This window comes from Lontra canadensis, unplaced genomic scaffold (assembly GCF_010015895.1).
Source record: "Lontra canadensis isolate GAN:19392208 unplaced genomic scaffold, GSC_riverotter_1.0 scaffold75, whole genome shotgun sequence".
Taxonomy (NCBI): Eukaryota; Metazoa; Chordata; class Mammalia; order Carnivora; family Mustelidae; genus Lontra; species Lontra canadensis.
Genome location: NW_022631069.1, coordinates 6,822,190 through 6,836,868, shown reverse-complemented (window position 1 = coordinate 6,836,868; position 14,679 = coordinate 6,822,190). Strand labels below are relative to the sequence as shown.

The 14,679-nt window shown below is 40.3% G+C and overlaps 1 long non-coding RNA gene across 1 annotated transcript; it reads left to right on the top strand.

Annotated features, from left to right (window-relative positions):
* Positions 1-429: 429 nt before the first annotated feature.
* Positions 430-10,203, top strand: LOC116881572. The gene is made up of 3 exons (XR_004385449.1): positions 430-542; positions 5,822-5,950; positions 10,047-10,203. It is a non-coding gene; the product is annotated as an uncharacterized LOC116881572 (long non-coding RNA).
* Positions 10,204-14,679: the final 4,476 nt, after the last annotated feature.

Below are 14,679 nucleotides of genomic sequence, written 5' to 3'. Positions count from 1 at the left end.
AGGACCCTGGGATCATGACCTGAGCCCAAGGCAGACACTTAATGAGTGAGCCACCCAGGAACCACTTTAAATGATTTTTAAGGGGGAGGCAATTCCCATTTTACCCCAGTCTCTACTCTTCACAATTATTTACATCCAACTGCATCACCCATTTATATACTGGCCTGGCCTTTGAAAATGTTTGGGTTTGAGTTCCCTGCATCTAAACCCACAAGGAGATACACATTTTTGCTAATTACCCTATAATATGTAAATATCTCTCCTCTGTCCTGCTTTTAAACCTTGCCGCTTGGACCTCCAAGTGATAATAGGCCATTCGCAAACCTTGTGAAGTGTTTTTTTGTTTTGTTTTGTTTTGTTTTTAAGATTTTATTTATTTATTTGGCAGAGATCACAAGTGGGCAGAGAGGCAGTTAGAGAGAGAGAAAGGGGGAAGCAGGCTCCTGCCAAGCAGAGAGCCCGATGTGGGGCTCGAGCCCAGGACCCTGAGATCATGACCTGAGCGGAAGGCAGAGGCTTTGAATACTCCTTAAAGGATCTAGGTAAGTCCTCAGCAAGACTTCACCTCTCCCCCAACCTTTGAACTACTGGAGACGGAGGGGAGGTTTTATTCTTTGGGCCACATTAATAGTAGCTGTTTTCCAAGTTCCTCCTTAGCCTTCTCACTGATGTTATTCAGAATACTGATAACTGGGCAGCAATTCTTTCAGGATTTAGTTTAATACTTTTTCATTTCCTCTTGTGTGCCACCATACATTTTCATGTGTTCAGCAAACATACTGAGCTCTGCTATGATTTGGGCACAGTCGGAGCTGGGAGTAGAGCAATGAGCAAAACAAAGCTTCCTGCCCTCATGAAGCTTACAGTCTAGCAAAGGACATAAAACTTCCGGAAAGATGGAAGAGTAGGAGGATCCTAAACCCACCTGTCCCATGGACACCTGTAGAAAACAACTACATCAGAAACCCATAAAACAAGCAGAAGACTAGCAGAACAGACTTCACAGTTAATCGTAGAGAGGAAGCCACATCTAGTAAAAGAAACAATTTCAGTAACCACAGTAGAATCCCTATTGTTAATGTTTGTAATACTGAAGATTTAATAGACTCTAGCTTTAATTTGGAATTATCTCATTCATGTAATCAGGAGATTTTATCTCAACTCGAGTAAGGTAATTGCATGTTGTTAAATACCTACTTAGTAATAAAATGGTCAAATGTAACCAGTCTGTGACTAGTCAGCTCAGTAGATACGGAAAGGTATGACGACATTAAGGTCATTAACTCTTGGGCTTATTCTTGGCACAAACTAGTTAATATCTTTCAGTCTCATTGCCACAGACTACTTTGCTAACCTGGGCAGTCGTCCTCCAGAGGCATGCAGTTGAAAACAAGAGAAATCAGGGGATGATAGATTAGGTGTCTGTTAGCACTGTTAGAAAAACAATTTAACCATCCACATCCTGATGATGGTGTTTTAAGAGGCCTGCAGGACAATAGGGTCATTGTGATCAAACGTGGCCCCGGGCAGTCTTCAGACTGAAAGCTCTCAGGCTTCCTTCTGTCTCTACCAGCCAGGAGAATCATGAGGGAGTTCTTTTCCTTGGATAAGATCCTGGTGATGTGACTTCAATCCTTGGATTTCTGCACTGCTTCCGTGGTATAATCCTCAGTCTTCAAGAGAGTTTCTGAATTAGACTACTAATGCTGGTCATTTTAAGAGCATCACAAATGTGATGAGGTTGTTTTGAGAATTTAAGCTGACACATTCTTACATTCAGACGTGTCTGGAGGACCTGGCCGCCGAGGTTCCATATATGTGAAGGATTAAGAAAGAGCTCATTCTGGGGCACCTGGGTGGCTCAATGGTTTAAGCCTCTGCCTTCAGTTCAGGTCATGATCCCAGGGTCCTGGGATCCAGCCCCACCTTGGGCTTTCTGCTCAGCAGGGAGCCTGCTCACCCCCACCCATCTCTCTGCCTGCCTCTCTGCCTACTTGTGATCTCTGTCTGTCAAGTAAATGGATAAAATCTTAAAAAAAAAAAAAAAGAAAGAAAGAAAGTAAAAAAGAGCTCATTCTAACGGAAGAGAGGACCACAGGACAGGGTAAACCACAAGAGAGGAGTGATTCTAGGCACAGACCAGACTCATGTTTGAATCCTAGGGAAAGGGAACTAAAATAAAGGGCCTATAAAACCCAAAAGAGTCATTTCCATAAAATCTCTGAGTCATCGGGACCTTAAAACAACCCTTCCAGGTTGAGTGTGTCACTGTGTGGAGGAAATTTGGGGTGAAGAGTGCTTTTTCCAAGTGGAATTTCTATTGCAAGCGTTCAGAGGCTGAAATGGTCAACATTAGGGCCCCCAAAGAAGCAGGGGTGACGTCATACTTTAGGGAGTACTGGTGACATAGCAAAGACATCCACGCTTCTGGTGCTTTGGCCCTAGTATCAGTGTGTGTAAACATTTTGGCTTAAGGATGACAGGAGATTGCACTGAAGTGAAGTAGAAAAGAAAGAGTGCCTGTAGGAGTGGTTAAATGTAGTAGCTGGGACTGTGGTTCCACAGATTTCTCACTGTCAGAGAAGGGAGTTATAAATGTTTAGAAAGGGGGAAGGCTGGGATGAATCTGCAGTGTTGGACAGGAATTGGAAAAATCTCTAAGTGTGTGTGTGGGTGTGTGTTGGGGGTTGGGAAGGTTGTCTTCTGAGAGGACCTACCAGCAATGACACACTAGTGCAAATTAGCACACCTAGAACCCAAGTCCTCCTAAATACTATTCTCCATTCACAGAACCAGAGCTTAGAAAAGTGGCTGATTTCAAGATTGGTGCTAGGAGACTAGGAAAACCTCGACCATCTTATTGTGTAATAAAGTTAGAAAACTCAAAGAATTTTAGGGACATGTCAAAAGGAGAGTTTGAAGAGATTCCCACTAGATGTGTCAAGGACAATGTAAGTATCATAATGAGTAGTGTCAATAACAGATTATAACTCATTGAATAAAATAGGTCTTTGTGAGTCCCACTGGTATAAACAGCCAAACAAATCATAGAGAAAGGCACATTTTTCCTTACAGTAGAATACCAACTAAAAAATATAAAAGGAAGAAAGACTTATGAAATCACCATTTGGCAATCATCATAGTAATAATTGAGTCAGGCAAGAATCATCAATGCATGCTAAAACTAGTGGGTGAAGTTTGATGAGGGACAAGACATGTACATAGTGTCAAAGTATCTCCCCACAAGGCACTTGTTAATGATGAAGGAAAATGCAGTAATTTTAAAGTGGAAAAAATGTAACCAAGTCATTAAAGGTAACTTCAATAGTAACGAACAAATCAACTACTATTATATACTGAGAAGATCACAACGTCACTTCTGTGGTATTTCTGCTAAGAATGCCTCACCTGAATCTAATCATGAGGAAACATCAGACAAGCCAAGCTGAGAAACACTCTACAAACAACTTGCCTATAACTCTTCATATATGTCAAGGTCATGAAAAAGTATGGAAAATCTAGTCTAAATTAAAAAAGACTAAAGATACTTGACAACTGAATGTTGATCTTGATAACAATGTATGGTCTGGAATTTTCTTTTACCCTAATGGGCATTACTGAGACAACTGAGCAAAATTTGAATAGGTCTATAGATTAGATAGTTTTATCGAATCAATACCGACTTCTTAATTTGCATAATTATACCAGGATTGTGCAAGAGAATGCCCCTGTTTGGAAATACATACTAAAGTACTTAGAGGTAAAGGGCATCATGTCTACAACTTAACAAAAAATAGTTTAGAAAAACAGAAAAAAACAAAAAAACAGGAAAAATTTAAATAGTTAAAAGTTTAAACAGAAAAAAAGTTTAGAAAAAAATATAAATAAATGCAGAGAATACAGAAGCATGCACAAGATTGGCCTAGGTTGCTAGGAGAAAGAATTGAAACTAACAAGCATTTTTTACATGACTAGTCAGAAACTCTGAGAATATGCCTCAAAGCCCTTTTTATTTGGTGCCTGGTGCCAGTTTATGATGTAAGATACGGTAGCAGCCCACATGGCAGAAAATCTTGAGTACCAGTGAGTCATCCTCTGTGTTTGAGACACCTCTAGAACACTCTCCTAACCCAATCAATTTAACTCACCTCAACTTCAATACAACAAGCTCTTCTACCAAAAATTATTTTTTTTTTAAGATTTTATTTATGTATTTGAGAGAGAAAGAGAGAGCATAAGCAAGGGGAGGGAGCTATGGAGCAGGGAGCTTGATCCCAGGACCCTGAGATCACGACCAGACCTGAAGGCAAACACTTAACCAACCGAGCCACCCAGGTGCCCAGATTATTTCTTTCTTTAATTTTCATATTCAGATTGAGTTATTTCAGTCGCAAATTCCATGCAACTCTCCTGCTTGAGCAGGAGATGAACAGGATTAATCCAAACAAATTCCAAACACTTATCTTAATATAGAGATAAAATATTTTGGACCTAAAAGTCAAAGCTGATTAAGAAACAGCAAAGATAACAGATTGAACCACTACGAGCTTCTCTTTGCTTTATTGTTTGTTTGCTCTCTTTACTCTGTTATTTCTATATCACTTGTGGGCAGGAAGCAGCCATCTTGAAATACAAATTTTACTTGTTTCTTTGAAAAAAAAAAAGAAAAACAAATAGATGGTTTATTCTAAGAATGTACAGGAACTTATATTCTAAACGTCCACAAATACATATTCCAGCAACTCTTATCACCTCAAAACCCTACTACAGCTTCTCTTTAATCTTTTTAAACATCCTGTTACATAAATCGCAGCTGCATCTATAGCAGGAAAAATAATAAGATAATAATTGCTCAAACATCAAAAGCATTTGGGTGGGTCTTACATAGACCTTTAGTCTTCTCTCCCACCAACACCACGTTCTTAAAAATTTTTTTTTTTTTTACCCACCCACATTAATGTATTTTTTGTTTGTTGTTTCCTTTCCCCTGAGTAATTACTATGAAATTTTGCCAGGTCAGAAACTGTTCCCAGGAAGAGACCCAGAGTATTAAGAAAGCAGACAAATAGTACCTGAAGATAAGCTATGACTCTTTCCAGGCCTGCCCCTCCTTTGATTTCTTTCTCCATTTGAATGTGATTAATTGGTGGAATTGCACGTCCTCAGTGGGGTATGAGGGAGAGTTCCCCTGCCTGACCTACGCTAGGAATTTCCTATTCACTTTCATGGGAACTTAGAACTGTCCTTACCACCCAGTATTAGGTAAGAACCACACAAACTGTTTTATGAGGGCTGTGAATCTAGTATGTGTATTCCTTCAGCAAGTATTTCTTGATCATATGTTGGAGTTAGAAAGAGTTTTAGAAGTCTTTTAGCTTGACCTGTCTTCCAACACCGGCATTTCTTCCATAACTTTTCTGGCAAATGGTCACCAGCCAAGACTCGATTATTAATTATAAAGATAAGCTCCCCATGGTGTTGGGAATCCCATTTCATTGCTGGACATCTCTCATCATAACTCTTGCTGCTTGCTGTGGTTCTTTGCGACTTCAACAGAATATGTCTACCCCTCCTCCATAGGACAACCCTTCACACATCAGTTGGCTGCTAATTTATCCTAGCTAAATGCCATCACTCATAATGTTTTTTCAAATCATGCTGAATAGTGAATAAACACCCACAAGTTAATAGTAGTTAACTTGGGAAGGTAAGACTGTGGTTGTTTTAAAAATTTCTTGCTTGTGTGTAAATTCTAATTTTCACAATAAATATTTACTTTAATAACTGACAACATGAATTATTTTTATTGGATTTGTTCTAGATGCCAGTCCTGGAATGCATATATAATTATCCTGCAGTAACCCTGAGTGATAGGACCTATAATTGTCCCCATTGTACAGATGAAGAAAGTAAGACACAGAGGGATTAAATAATTTGCCACGATCACAAAGTAAGTGACTAAAAAGAGGTTGGAATCCAGGTTTGCCTAATTATTGACCATTCCCTTATAACAAGAAAAACAATTTTTGTGAGGGGTGAGAGACATATTTGTTTTTAACATGGTGTCCAGAAATTGATACAATATGCTAGATTTGATCTGAACACTGTAATTATTACATCCTTTGATTTGGACACAGTACAATCTATTAATGTCCCTAAGACGTCATTTGATTTTTTACCTCCTGTTACATGACTCTTATAGGAGCTTTCAAAATATCCTTTGGCTCTTATTTCATTTTTTCAACTTGACTCCCTCTTTGCCCCTCCTCCTTTGTCACCCTAACAGCTCTTACCCCTCCGTCACGATTTTTTCAACCTAGTTAACATTTCTCTTCACGCTCCTGTAATCGTATAGACACATACAAATGTACACATATTCAATATAGATTTTCTTTGTAATTTAAGAAGTGACTACATTTTTGCCTCTCACTTTTACTTAAAACAATTTCTTGGGGTGCCTGGGTGGCTCAGTGGGTTAAAGCCTCTGCCTTCGGCTCAGGTCATGATCTCAGGGTCCTGGGATCAAGCCCCGCATCGGGCTCTCTGCTCAGCAGGCAGCCTGCTTCTCCCTCTCTCTCTCTGCCTGCCTCTCTGCCTACTTGTGATCTCTGTCAAATAAATAAATAAAATCTTTAAAATAAAAAACAATTTCTTATATAAAATCTCTCTAAATCAAATTCATTCCTTTTAATGGACGTCCTAAATTGTGGGTGTACTATAATTTTTGCAACCATTCCCCTATTGATGGGCATGCATGGTATTTATAATGTGGATGTGTGTGCATGTGTGTATATGTAAGTTGACATAGAAAATATTGCTTTAATAAATAACCTGGTACATATGTACTATGTATGTATGTCTGTATATATGTACTATGTTCTTACTTAAATAGTTTTCTTGCAACTAGTGGTTTACTTTAGTAGGATAGATTCCCAGAACTGAGGTTGGTGGGTCAAGGGGTATATATATTTTTAAAGATTTTATTTTTAAGTAATCCGTATACCCACTGGAGGACTTGAACTCATAACCCCGAGATCAAGAGTTGCAGGCTCTACCAACTGAGCCAGCCAGCAAGGGGTATATATATTTTTAAATAATAGCTATTGCCAGATTGCTTTTCAAAAAGCCTTTAATACTTTGTATTTCCATAGCAGCACATGAAAATGCTCTATATCCTACATCCCTGCAGCAACAGGTATTATAGAAGTCATTCTAATAAAACCCTGTGAAACAAGAGATCAAAGGAAACTACTTAAATCTAATAAAAATTATGTACTCCAAATCAACAGCAGTTATAATCCTAACTGGCAAAATAGTAAAACTCTTTCCTTTAGGGGTGCCCGGGTGGCTCAGTTAGTTAAGTGTCTGCCTTCTGCTCAGATCATGGCCCTGGGGTCCTGGGGTTGAGCCCCGAATCAGGCTCCCTGCTCAGCAGTGTGTCTGCTTCTCTCTCTCTCTTTGCCCCTTTCCCCCACTCTCGCTCTCTCTCAAGTATATAAATACAATCTTTAAAAAAAAAAAAAAAAACCCACCAAAAAAAAAAAAACCTTTTTCATTTAAAACCAGGTATTGCACCTTAAGCTTTTAATTAAATATACCTAACTCGGGTGCCTGGGTGGCTCAGTGGGTTAAGCTTCTGCCTTTGGTTCGGGTTATGATCTCAGTGTCCTGGGATCAAGCCCTGCATCAGGCTCTCTGCTCAGTTGGGAGCCTGCTTCCCCCTCTCTCTCTGCCTGCCTCTCTGCCTACTTGTGATCTCCCTCTCTCTCTCTCTGTCAAATAAATAAATAAATAATATCTTTAAATAAATAAATAAATAAATAAATTTACCTAACCAGGTCTTTTTGACTCTTAACTTTAAAATTGATGTACAACGTATATAGAAAAATGAGGACAAATCATAAGGGCACAGATCAATGAATCCTTACAAAATAAACACATCGTATAACCACCATTTAGGTCAAGAAATTGACATTAGCAACATCTCAAAAGTCTTCCTCATGCCCCCTCCTAATCATTGCCCTCTTCCTCCTTCCTCAAGAGACCACAGAATAGTTTTGCTTGGTTTTGAAGTATGTAGAAAGAGAATCATGCAGTATACACTCTTTGGTGTGTGTCTGATTTCTTTCCCTCAGCACTACCTTAGTGAGGTTTCTCCATGTAGCAGATATCAGTGGTTCACTCATTTTCATTGCTGCACAATAGTTCATTGTATGAATAATATACTACAATTAATAACCCATTCTGGTTTTTTTTAATATTTTATTTATTCATTTGTCAGAAAGAGAGCACACGCACAAGCAGGGGGAAGCAGCAGGCAGAGGAAGAGGGAGAAGCAGGCTCCCCACTGAGCAGGGAGCCCAACGTGGGACTCGATCCTGGGACCCCAGGATCATGACCTGAGCCAAAGGCAGATACTTAACCGACTGAGCCACGAAGGCTCCCACCCATTCTGTTTTTGATGGGCTTTCAGGTCCTTTTGAATCTGAAACCTGTCATCCAGTATATTAGCCACCAATACTCTCCCAGCTTTGTATCATCAGAAATTTGGAAGATCACACCATTCATTCATTCATTCACTTATTTTTAAAGATTTTATTTATTTATTTGAGAGAGAGAGTGAGTGAGAGGAGAACATGAACCAGCAGAGTGAGAGAGAAAGAGAAAGAGAGCATGACTGCTCCCACTGAACAGGGAGCCCGATGTGGGGGTCTTAAACCCAGGACCCTGAGATCATGGCCTGAGCTGAGGGCAGGCGCTTAGTCGACTGAGTCACCCAGGCACCGCAGTGATCATACCATTTTTGTCTACATGCAAATCATGGACATTTACCCATTTGACAGGACCAGGCAGATTTGTGTCAAACAATTAGAGATCTCCCTTCAGGTTAGCCTTAATACACTAATAAATAGTATTTGGGCAAGTTCTTCAATTCACTAACATGGTAGCTGTCTGTAGTGTCGTTTCGCGGAAACAAAATTTACTGAAGGTGTACTATGTTCTACGTACTGACTGGGGATGAAGCCGTGAACCAGAGAGACCATGGAATTTACATTCTAGCCGATGAGACAAATGTACACTAAAAGCAAATAATTTAGATAATTTTAGCCAAGTGCATGAGGAAACTGAAACAGGGCAACACAATAAGGAGTGCTGAGAAGGGAGGCAGACAACTTGTGGAGCTAGTTGCATGAAAACTGGGACTAGTAACAGCCAGGCAAGGACATAAACAAGTACAAAAGCCCTGAGGAGGAGATAAGCTTCAAGAAACAGGAAGGCTAGTGTACCTAGAGCCAATTGTGAATGGAAGCAAGTTGAGGAGAGGTAGATAGGAACCAGATCATTTCCAGTTTTAAAGTCCTAAATGTCTAACTGTAATGATGAGACGGATAAGAAGATACAACACCCAGATATACTTTTAAAGAAGTGCTTGGTGCCTAGAAATGAAGAGTGTGGTCAGCAGACAGCCTGGAGATGGCAGCTCTCAGAGTCTTGCTGCCTGAGGACATACTCCGCTTAGAGCAGACCACATCTTTGAGTGGGCGTGGATATAAATGCTCACTCCTTTTGATCTGGCACCGGGCAATTGTGACCAACAGTACTCAGTGCAGAGCTCCCTGATGGGCTGGCCCAAGCTCTACTGGGCCATGTGTCACTGATTTCTTCCTCTGCTCAGTCCTGCTTCCTTTCCTTTCCTTTCAGAGGTGTCAAACCCTGATAAACATCTCAGATCGCAGACTTGGTCTCCATATCTGTGGAAAACTCAGTCAGTTACAAATGGGGAGTCACTGAAGGATTTTACGCAAAGAATTCAAATGGTCTGGGGCACCTGCGTGGCTCAGTGGGTTAAGGCCTCTGTCTTCTGCTCAGGTCATGACCCCGGGGTCCTGGGATCGAGGCCCCATCGGGCTCTCTGTTCAGCAGGGAGCCTAATTCCTCCTCTCTCTCTCTGCCTGCCTCTCTGCCTACTTGGGATCTCTGTCAAATAAATAAATAAAATCTTAAAAAAAAAAAAAAGAATTCAGATGGTCTGATTTTGTTTTTAGATCACTCCAGCTGCTGTACAGAGAATGGATTGTGGAAGGTAAAAGTGAAAACAGTGGCCTTGGAAAAGAGATGGCAGTGGCCTCATCTAGGGGGGAGCAGAAGTTAAGGAAGAAGTGGGTAGATTTGGGACCGAATTTGGTTATAAAACTGATAACCGTGGTTCTTCCCAAGCGCTTTGATCAAAGAAATAGATTTCTAGAAATAGATTTAGTGTGTCTTTGTATTTCTTTAAATTACCTGTCCAGTCATCATTTCAAGAAAGGAAATAGCCATGGGGCGCCTGGCTGGCTTAGTTGGAAGAGTGTGTGACTTTTGATGTCAGGGTTATGAGTTCAAGCCCCATGTTGGGTGTAGATATTACTTCAATAAATAAAAACTTGGGGGGAAAAGAAAAAGCATTGGCACCTGGGTGGCTCGTTGATTAAGCATCTGCTGTCTGCTCAGGTCATGATCCCAGGGTCCTGGGATCGAATCCTGTATCATGCTCCCTGCTCAGCAGGGAGCCTGCTTCAAGACTCTCCCTTGCTGCTCCTCCTGCCTATGCTCTCTCTGTGTCAAATAAATAAATAAAATCTTAAAAAAATAAAAAAAGAACTAGCCTGTGTGGTATGGCCCTTAGTTGGGTAGTCTCACTCTTGTACTCACCTGTTGAATGTTTTAGCCATGTCAGCTTTTTCTCCGTCCCTCTAGCATGCCAAGTTTATTGCTGCCTCATGCATTTTTCACATGTGGTTTTTGGGTTGTCTCTGCAGCACTCCCTAAACTCTGCCCATCTACATCCTATTCATCCTTCAGGGCTCTGATTACATGCTGCCTCTACACAGAGTATTTCTCTAGCATTGCCCCCTCCTGCAGTGAGGCTAGTTCCTCTAATTATGCGCTCACACAAATCCCTATGTTTTCTTTCGTAGCACTTATCACAAGTTGCAATTATGCTATAATTTTTGTTGTTATTTGTCTTCCTTAGTAGAGTCCCACAAGGGGCAGGAACATACCTGTTTTGTTTTCTGCTTCATCCTGAGTGCCTTGCCCAGTAACTAGGACCAAGGAGGTGCACAATAAATATTTGTTTAATGAATGAATTTGCCCTTAGTGGATCCATGTTGGTGTCTAGTCAATTACTTTAAGTGCTCTTTTTTTTTTTTTTTTTTAAGATTTCTTAATTTATTTGAGAGAGATCAAGAACATGAGCCGGGGGTCAGGGCAGGGGACAGAGAGAGAGAGAGAGAGAATCTCAAGCAGACTCCATGCTGAGCGCAGAGCCCAATGAGGGCTCCATCTCATGACCCTTAGATCATGACCTGAGCTGAAACCAAGAGCTGGGTGCTTGACCAACTGCACCATCCAGGCGCCCCAATTCCTTTAAGTGCTCTTAAAACATCTTATAGTAATCCATACCAAAATCTCCCAGGGATTACTGACGATTTTCAGACTGTGGTTTTTAGGATCTCATTTTTTCTACACACATACACACACAAACATTTTTTTGGAATAAATTTAGTTATTATATTATATGGAGGTAATTTTAAAATAGTACCGAATACTTAAAATGAAAAAAATAATAATAACCCTGCTCTATTCCCTAGTCTTACTGTCTAGATAGGCAACTACTTTAAACTCAACAGTTTTGACCAATCCTCTATGTTTAAAAGAAGTCCTTATTCACACTTAAAAATCAATACATCTCACCTTCTGACACTTCTCCCACTGTCAAAATAGTTTTTAGGTTTTCATTGGTGATTTGTCATCACACTGGCGATTTCTTTCACCATCTTTCAGTATTTGGGACTAGAAATCTTGGCTTTGTTAAAAGTGGCGGAGTATCTCTTATCTCACCTCAGTGGAACTTCAAATTTCTCACCTGTTTGTTCTTCCCCTTCCAGCATGAAAATTATCTTTCTTTCTTTTTTTTTTTAAAGATTTTATTTAGTTGTTCAACAGAGACATAGAGAAAGCACAAGCAGGCAGAGCAGCAGGCAGAAGGAGAAGCAGACTCCCCACTGAGCAAGGAGCCTGATGCTGGACATCCCAGAACCTCGGGATTATGACCTGAGCCCAAGGCAGATGCTTTACCAACGGAGCCACCCAAGTGTCCCTATCTTTCTTTTTTTCAATGAGCTGTAATTCACATACCATAAAATTCACCTTTTATAAAAGGTATCTTTCTTAAAGAAGATGGAAAGAAAAGCAGACCTTCCCTGGTTTATCAGCAGACATGCTACTGCTTTCTAGAAGCAATGTCCCCTGCCCTCCTCAAAGGATGGCTGTGGGTTCCAAAGCCAAGGTAAGGAGGGAGGGCAGTATGAAGGTAGAATTCAATGCAGATTGATGATTTACACAATTTGGACTGTTCTGCTACCCAGGTCCAATTTAAGAGCCTCTCGTGCTCTAGGCTCCTTTCTGAGATCTTTGTAGTATCCAAATATATATTAAAATATCCAATCACATTCCAAATCAGATATCAAAATTCACTATAAAAATGTTAACAGAGGGGGCGCCTGGGTGGCTCAGTGGTTAAAGCCTCTGCCTTCGGCTCAGGTCATGATCCCAGGGTCCTGGGATCGAGCCCCACATCGGGCTCTCTGCTCAGCAGGGAGCCTGCTTCCCTTCCTCTCTCTCTGCCTGCCTCTCTACCTACTTGTGATCTCTCTCTGTCAAATAAATAAATAAAATCTTAAAAAAAAATCTTAAAAAAATGTTAACAGAATTTTATATAATTTATCTTTTGAAATTATTAAGTTATGAACAAGTAATGTTTAATATGTGTTTGGTTATCACTTCTCAAGAATTACCATATCTTGTGAATTTGTATAGAATGAAATAAAATTTAACCTTCAAATACTGTTCTTTTTTTTTTTTTTTTTTCTTAACATGCAGTGCTATCTTAGTTTCAGGTGTACAGTATAGTGACTCAACACTTCCACACATCACCTGTACTCATTACAAGTGCTCCCCTTAATTCCCATCATCTGTTTTACCCACCCCCCACCCACCTCCACTCCAGAACAAACCATCGGTTTGTTCTCTGTAGTTAAAAATCCGTTTCATGGGGTGCCTGGGTGGCTCAGTGGGTTAAGCCTCTGCCTTCAGCTCAGGTCATGATCTCAGGGTCCTAGAATCGAGCCTCGCATTGGGCTCTCTGCTCAGCAGGGAGCCTGCTTCCCCCTCTCTCTGCCTACTTGTGATCTCTGTCTGTCAAATAAATAAATAAAATCTTAAAAAAAAAATTCTAGGGGTGCCTGGGTGGCTCAGTGGGTTAAACCTCTGCCTTCAGCTCAGGTCATGATCTCGGGGTCCTGGGATCGAGGCCTGCATCAGGCTCTCTGCTCAGCGGGGAGCCTGCTTCCCCCTCTCTCTCTGCCTACTTATGATCTCTCTCTGTCAAATAAATAAAATCTTTTAAAAAAAAGTCTGTTTCTTTTTTTTTTTTTTTTAAGTAATCTCCACACCCAACGTGGGGCTCAAACACACAACCCTGAGATTAAGAGTCACATGCTCCACTGAGTGAGCCAGCCAGGCTCCCAAAGAGTCTGTTTTATGTTTTGTCTCTTTCTCGTTAACCCTCAGATACTTTCCAAATGTAATAAACTCCTTTTGAATGTTAATTACATAATTAGTGAACTTCACATGTTACATGTGTAGACATTTAATTGTTTTATTTCCAGAAGACTGATGGTACACAAACATAACTTTTGTTTTAGATGGTAGTATTTTTGTGGTAAACAAATCCACCAATCCAGAAAAGTATAAATAGAAAAGTAAAGTCCTCTTTCATATCGGTCATTCCCTTTTTCTAGAGTCTACAGGTAACCACTGTTGAGTGTGTTTTTTATGTCCTTTCAGAAAATTTGCATACATATCCCAGCATGAAATATATTTATAAAAATACACAAATAGTATTGCATTATATATGTTGTTGAACATCATGCTATTTTCACTTTATAGATACTGTGGGAGTTTTTTTTCATATGTATAGATATGTCTCATCATTTTCAAATGTTGCATAACATTCCACAAGATGAACTATAATGTATTGAGCGAGGTGCCCTATAAACATAACTTTGAAGAAATGCTCATCTTTGGGCGCCTGGGTGGCTCAGTTGGTTAAGCAACTGCCTTCAACTTAGGTCATGATCCTGGAGTCTGGCTCCCTGCTTGGCAGGGAGTCTGCTTCTCTCCCTGACCTTTCTCCACTCATACTTTCTCTCATTCTCTCTCTCTCAAATAAATAAATAAAATCTTAAAAAAGAAAGAAAGAAAGAAATGTTCATCTTTTTTTAAAGTAGTGGCTTTGGGGGGGCCGTCTGGGTGGTCATTAAGCTTCTGCCTTTGACTCAGGTCGTGATTTCAGGATCCTGGGATCGAGCCCCGCATTGGGCTCTCTGCTCTGCAGGAAGCCTGCTTCTAGCCTCTCCCACTCCCCCTGCTTGTGTTCCCTCTCTTATTGTGTCTCCCTCTGTCAAATAAAAAAATAAAATCTTAAACAAATAAAGTAGTGGCATTGTGGGTGACTTTTTCTGCTTTTACGTGGAACTGTATTAATGTTCTACTGGTCGAGTAACTAAATTTTTAAAAAAATTATTAAACATGGGGCACCTGGGTTCCTCAGTCAGTTGAGCATCTGCCTTTGGC